This window comes from Mixophyes fleayi, chromosome 11 (genome assembly GCF_038048845.1).
Source record: "Mixophyes fleayi isolate aMixFle1 chromosome 11, aMixFle1.hap1, whole genome shotgun sequence".
NCBI lineage: Eukaryota > Metazoa > Chordata > Amphibia > Anura > Limnodynastidae > Mixophyes > Mixophyes fleayi.
Window position 1 is genome coordinate 1,120,021 of NC_134412.1, and position 7,800 is coordinate 1,127,820.

Sequence of the window (7,800 nt, forward strand, 5' to 3'; positions counted from 1 at the left end):
AGTGTCCTGGGTAACGTACGGTCAGGTTCTGTGTGCAGGGTATATGGAGGGGAAGGGCAGTGTCCTGGGTAACGTACGGTCAGGTTCTGTGTGCAGGGTATATGGAGGGGAAGGGCAGTGTCCTGGGTAACGTACGGTCAGGTTCTGTGTGCAGGGTATATGGAGGGGAAGGGCAGTGTCCTGGGTAACGTACGGTCAGGTTCTGTGTGCAGGGTATATGGAGGGGAAGGGCAGTGTCCTGGGTAACGTACGGTCAGGTTCTGTGTGCAGGGTATATGGAAGGGACGGGCAGTCACGCACGAGCGCAGTTTATTCTATTAGATGTTCAGTTCTTTGAGTCAACAACTCTTTTCCTAACCCTAATATGTCCGAGTCAGACAATCCTCAGGGACATCATGATGAAAGTTGTATAAAACTGAAAACTTGGAAACCTGTTACTATAAATGACGGGTTAATATCCAAGTGTCGCGTCACCTGGAATTTCATTTAGTACCATCGTCATATGAGACGTACTGAGGAGGGCAACTGGGTAAAGCACAACATTGTATTAGGAGTAGCTGGATATATAGATAGATATAGTGTGTACGTGTGTGTGTAGAGATTGTCACATGACATTACTCAGGGTGTGACATCACTTCGTGGCTGAATACTGCAACATTTAGCAAATAACTAAAAAACCCAACAGATCCGGTCAGTCTTTTATTTTGTATACTCTGCGATGCTTTATAATTATATTTATATAACATAATCTCTGCTCTACTTTTTCAGAGTATATTATTTAAGCTTTCATAGCTAATAACTATTTTATTCCACCAGATAACTGGAGAGAACACACAGAAGACGCCTTTCTCTATAACCAGTAAATTATCGTCACTCTGTTTCCCCTGAATGGACATGAAATCACAGGGTAAGAACGAGGCAGTTTATAAAATGAGCATGAAGTTTGGCAAGTCCTTCGGATCAGGGTCTGTGCAGGTGGCTGCTCCTCGCAGGGTCTGGGCCAGTTTGAATCAAGCAGTTCAGGGTCACCGTTCCCTTCAGACGAGAAAGACCCTCATTGTTTAATGAGCCTCCAATTAACCTTCATCTGCTGTGAGAGCCGCCTTCACACCAACTGTGTTACATCCGGGCCCTGGGAGCTCATCAGACTCTGCAGAGAGAAAGTGGCCGAGATACCTCACAAATTCTTCTAAAGTAAAGTCAGAATCGCCCAACTTGTAGCCAAGTATGACATTAGGGGTCCGTGAGGAGCGACGGTCATTTGTATGATTTTAATTTTTGTACAAACATGGCCGCTCCTTACTCTACGCTTCTTTTCAGAGACAAATTTGGGATTACTTATGCCTGGGCTGCCATATTCTTAATGCCTTCATTCGGCTGACGGATATTATATGTGATGTTTTTCCGTATGTCCCCTTTGTAGCGGGAATGTGAGAAAGGGCGATGAACTCTGCGTGACTCTCTTGTATAACAAAAAAGGGGGTGGCGGGTGGGGGGAACGGAGAGCTAAATCTGGACGGCTTATTTTCTCGTAATTTCGCTTGGGTTGAAAAGTTCAGGCTGCGGCAAACCACAGAGCGCCGCGGGAGATGGGGGCGGGGAGCTGCCATTTCCAGCGAGGAGCTTTTCAATCCCGAGCCCAGGGATTCTGACGTTTGTGAGAGTGAGAGCGCGAGGCATTAGTGCGACAGAAGATCGCTGGCGGAGGATGGCTCAGGGAGCGGGGAGGGACGATGGAGCCTTGATTGTAGGATACAGGGTCCAGTAGGGAAACCGGAGGCCTCAAGCGCTATCTTATGACCGCTACACAACCCTTGTCCTTACGTGGCTGATAGACAGCGACAGACGGGGGTCCGCTGCTGGTCTGTATTATCCAGTAAAGAGCCGTATTCTTAGACACACGATATTGTCTAGACATGTATGTTGGGTGATCTAAGACAGTACGGAGACAGCGAAACATGTTGTTTAGGTGGAACCCCAGGAGTGTGCGGATGAAATCCATAAACAGAAGAATCATTTGTACGGCTGGTGGACCTTTGTTCTACGTCCTTATATCCCCAATTCTATATAATGGAGATTGACAGCAGTTATATTATATTACAGTTGTTGGTAGAAATAAATCTGGGACAGTTGGTGGAGAGGTGTTAAATCTTCTGATCATGGAAATATACGTAAACGTCGTACAGCGTTTGTCTGAATCTCGTTCCAGCAACATAATGTTTTACACCAGTCAGACAATCCACCATATCTTACACCAATGTAGTTCCCAAGCAACAAATACAAAATAACATTTCAAATTGATAGTTTCCAATTTGTGTCCTTGAAAAGCATCTACATGGGGACCCTTTACCCCCTGCGTATAAACGCTGCGTCTGACTGATAACATACATACATTCTGCTCTGTACGTCTATTCCATGGGTCATGCTTTCCTCTAAGTGCATTGATCTCTATGGGAACATACACCATACATACCCGCACTAGAGGTTAACAAGAGCAATTACACTAACTTTATGCTGTATTTTCCATATATATGTCAATGGCCTATTCATTCAAATGGAGTTGTGGAGTTTGAACGCCCTGTTTACACCAATGTCCAGAGGTTGGAGTACTTTTGTTAATCCTCCCGGAATGATGGCAAGCTCCGAATTCATTTGCTTCACTTGGTTTTTCACAGTAGCGGTGAGATGGGCGCGCATGGAGTCGCAGATCAACAGGGACGGTGATGCGTGGAAAAAACCATCCGGTCTCTTTACGTACACCTCTCTCAGACACTCTCTCATTTTCTCCTCGTCCATCCAGCCCTTTTGATTGGCCTTAACGATGACTCCGGCTGGAAACTTTTATTTTGGCAGCGTCTTCCTCTTAAAAATGACCATAGGTGGTAGTTGCTGTCCATTACCGTGGCAACCAAGAACAACAGTGAAAGCCGACTTCTCATGCCCCGTGGTGCGTATCAATACCGTGCTGGTCCCCTTTTTCTCCACAGTATGGTTCACGGGGATGTCAAAAGTGAGGGGGACCTCGTCCATGTTGGTGATGTGGTTGGGCTGGATCTTTCTGTCGGTAATCTTGTTACTGCAGTAGGTGCGGAAGATGACCAGCTGTTCTTTGTAATCCGCTGGCAGTTGCTGCGCCACGGTAGTCCTTGCGCGGATGGAGAGATGACGCCTTTTCATAAAACGAAAGCACCAAAACGGACCTCCTTGAAAGTGTTCGATCTTCATGTCTTGTGCTATCGTTGTTGCCTTCAGTCGAATGGTGACTGTAGAGACGCTTCTCCCGGCTGTTCTTTGTTCAATAATCCATTGCTCAAGTTGGTCTTCTAACTGTGGCCACCTCGCTTTGTTCCCGCGGAAACTCTGTTTCGTCTTCTTAACTTGGCCCAGTTCATTTTCTTGCTTCCTCCACTTCCGAACCATAGATTCATTTATGTTGAATTCTTTCGCAGCTGCTCTATTCCCATTTACAACCGCGTAACTGATGGCCTGTAGTTTGAATTGTGCCTCGTAGGCACGTCTCTTCACTGGTGCCATTTTCGGGGGCCCTTAGACAAACCAGCGTACGTAGTGTACGTAGTACGTCCCTGTGTCAGCCGGAAATGGTCCGACAGTCAATCAAGCGGAGCGCTTACCAAAGTCACACAACAACGTTTTAACAGCTTTGTGCACACATAGGGCGCACCGGATTATTAGGCGCACGGCCGATTTGTGAGAAAATTTAAGGTTCTTAGGTGCGCCTTATAGTGCGGAAAATACGGTACATTTTGTTCTATAATTGACAGGTTTTAGGGAAGTGATTTAAAGTGTTCATTTGTAAACTGTAAACAAGAACAATTAAAGATCACAGAAAGACGGGTCACCCTAAATATGGGGGGAACTATCAGTTGTGCAGGTGGCACAGGGGGAGAAGAGAGGAGAGAGAGGAGAGAGAGACAGAGAGACAGAGAGACAGAGAGACATTATATATATAACACTACAGACTGGGTAAAGGTCGGTGTATGAAGAGTTAAGTGTGAGCTTGTATTTGTGAGTTAATTATCTCCCAGCCATACGGGGACTTGCGTGACCTGTGAATCTGGATGTATATTAGACTTTAATGAGTCTGGGCTCAGTCAGCCATGCAGAACCCTGTCAGAGACCATGTACTGTACAGCTCCGTTATTAAGACTTGCTGATTACAGGACACCAATCTCATAACATTAGTGCACCAGGCCAACCCCTCCGAGGTGCTGTACCTGGTGCAAGGACCAAGACGAATATATTATATACAGAAACACATATAGAAAATACACACAAACATTGTATATCTATATATATTATATATTTCTCTCTCTCTCTCTATATATATATATATATATATATATATATATATATATATATATATATATATATATATATATATATATATATATATATATATATATATATATATATACATACATATATATACACACACACACACACACACACACACACACACACACAATCAGCCACAACAGTAAAGAATAACCCAAAATCCACCTGCCTAATACTGTGTTGCCTCCTCCCCCGTGCCACCAGAAAAGCTCTGACCCGTTGAGACATGCTCTCCACAAGACCTGTGAAGGTGTCCTGTGGTATCTGGCACCAAGATGTTAGTAGCAGATCCTTGAAGTCCTGTAAGTTGCCAGGTGGGGCCTCTGTGGCTCGGACTTGTATTTCCAGCACATCCCACAGATGCTCGATGGATTGAGATCTGGGGAATTTGGAGCCAAAGTCAACACCTTGATCTCTTTGTCATGTTCCTCAAACCATTCCTGAACAATTCCTGCAGTGTGACAGAGCTCATTATCCTGCTGAAAGAGGGCACTGCCATCAGGGAATACCGCTGCCATGAAGGGGTGCACTTGGTCTGCAGCAATGTTTAGGTAGGTGGTACGTGTCATAGTAACATCCACATGAATGTCAGGACCCAAGGTTTCCCAGCAGAACATTGCCCAGAACATCACACTGCCTCCACCAGCTGCCTTCTTCCTATAGTACATCCTGGTGCCATCTCTTCACCAGGTAAATGATGCACACGCACCCGGCCGTCCACATGATGTAAAAGAAACTGTGATTCATCAGACCAGGCCACCTTCTTCCATTGCTGCATGGTCCAGTTCTGGAGCTCACATGTCCATTGTAGGTGCTTTCAGCAGTGGACAGGGGTCGGCATGGGCACTGTGAGCGATCTGTGGCTACACAGCCCCATACGCAGCAAGCTGCGATGCTCTGTGTGTTCTGACACCTTTCTAACAGACCAACATTAACTTTATCAGTAATTTGTGCTACAGTAGCTCCTCTGTGGGACTGGACCAGACAGACCAGCCTACGCTCCCCACGCACAACATGAACATAAAGGGTCACCCCCTAAATATAGAGAATTTCACTGGATAATCAGTAATGATGGCAAATGTCTCACACTCCGGAGAACGAGGGATCCCAGGAATATGTATAATATGGGGGGGGACATCTACTGGAAGATATCAGGTTACGTAAAATATCTGGCGTCCCCCCCACCCCAGCCTGACACTTCTTACCCCTTCACTCTCAATCTCCTCAACACATTGGAACACGGCAGAAAACTAAAAAGAGTCATTAACATGTTTATTGTATAATGCTGAGGTCTGTTTATTGATGGCTTTATAATATGTATCAGTGTAATATAATCTCTAAACTCAGAGCTCTGACTCTTTTTTCAAATAAACAAGTATAATTAGGGGTTTGGGGGTGTTCTGGTGATTGTTGTGTTGGGTGACTGGTGAATTCCAGTCCTGGATCACATCAATGCGACACGTGCGCTAGAAGATCCAGCGCCAACAAGAGGAAACTTTACAGCAGTAAAAAAAACAAAATTAAACAACAAGACTGGAGACACTGCAGAGCGGGATAGAGAGGTAGGTAGCTGGGGCACTGTTAGAGGGGGTGGAGCCATGGGAGAGCGGAATCCTGAGGTAGGTAGCTGGGCCACTTTAGAAAGGGGTGGAGCTAGAGTAGAAGCGGGCAGGACCCTGAGGTTGGTAGCTCGGTCACTGTTAGAAGGGGTGGAGCTAGAGCAGAAGGGGGTGGAGCCATGGATGAGCAGGATCCTGAGGTAGGTAGCTAGGTCAATGTTAGAAAGGGGTTGAGTCAGCGTAGAAGGAGGTGGGGCCAGAGTAGAAGGGGGTGGGGCCATGGGATAGCAGAATCCTGAGGTAGGTAGCTCGGTCACTGTTAGAAGGGGGGGAACTAGAGCAGAAGGGGGTGGAGCCATGGATGAGCAGGATCCTGAGGTAGGTACTTAGGTCACTGTTAGAAGGGGTGGAGCTAGAGTAGAAGGGGTGGAGCCATGGGAGAGCAGGATCCTGAGGTACGTAGCTGGGTCACTGTTAGAAAGGGGTTGAGTCTGTGTAGAAAGAGGTGGGGCCAAAGTAGAAGAAGGTGGGGCCATGAGAGAACAGGATCTTGAGGTAAGTAGCTCTAAAATGGATGGTTTCCACCATACACCATGAGCACAGGAAGGGTTCTTTACTGTAAGAGCAAGCTTACCACATTCAGTAACAGAAATGTACAATGGGCTGTGTCTTACAGGAAACAGGGTCTGTATATACAAAGTAGAGAACATTGTGGGGGGGGGGGGGATTTATAAGTTTGCCATTTTTGGGGTCAGAGAGAAATTGTTTCTGAGGCTAAATTGGAAGCGGTGACTCAGCGGGGTTTTTGGTTTACTTTCCGCTGAATGAATGTGATTAGTTTTTATAGACTTAGTTATTAGTATTTAACACGCCGGAGAATTGGACGCTGGACACTGATGTGTGAGCTCCACCTGCTGGTGTCTGTGAGGATGACACATGGGCCCAGGCAGCAGAGACGGGGGCTGAAGGAATATTTATGGAAATGTTTCATGTATGTTGTTTGGTCTGATTCCTAAGTGCACAAGGACAGTTTTATTCTGTTCATCAGCATCTCCCCTTTACCAAACTGGAGGAAGTTGGGATTACTGATCCCTATGAGGAAAACACCGGCCTAAGGCAGGGACATGTGTATATAATGGAGGAGAATAAAACATTGTGTACGGGCCATGATCACGTATAAGAATCAGCGATCCCTAATGATCCCTACTGTACCTGGGTTCCCTCCTCCATCCTCCTGTCACATCCAAGCCTGTGATCTGGAGCTTTATAGTTAGCAGACTGCAGCCTATCCATTTACTAATGACATATCTGAGGCACAAGGTTCACATTTAAGAGGTTTACTAAACATTCATACATAAAGAATAAGTTGTCACAGACTGTGGTGTTCATGCAGAATGCTGCGGCTGTCTCATCTCCCTCTCCCGCCAGTCCGATGGTTCTTCTCTGCGCAAAACCAACACTGCTCCCCATTACATCTCTGACCTTGTCTCGCGGTACATACCTACCCGGCCACTCTGCTCAGCCTCTGACCTCCGCCTCAAATCACCTCATTACCTCCTCCCATGCTTGTCTCTAAGACTTCTGCCGTGCTGCCCCCAATCTTTGTAACTCCCTATCCCATCTGACTCGACTTTCCCCCCTTCATACGCTCACTCAAAACTCACCTTTTCAAGCTCTCCTATCCCACTACCTCCGGACCATTAGATCCATCACCTCCTCGTCCGCCATCTCCATTTCTCCCAGTTGGTCTTACTGTCTCTCACCACCCCTCCCTCTAGAATGTAGCTCTCGCGGGCAGGATCCTCTCAGCACAAAATAGCGCTATTTGGGGTATATTCAATTAAGCCGGCACATCGCGGCTGCGCATTTAAAGAGTCAATATGGA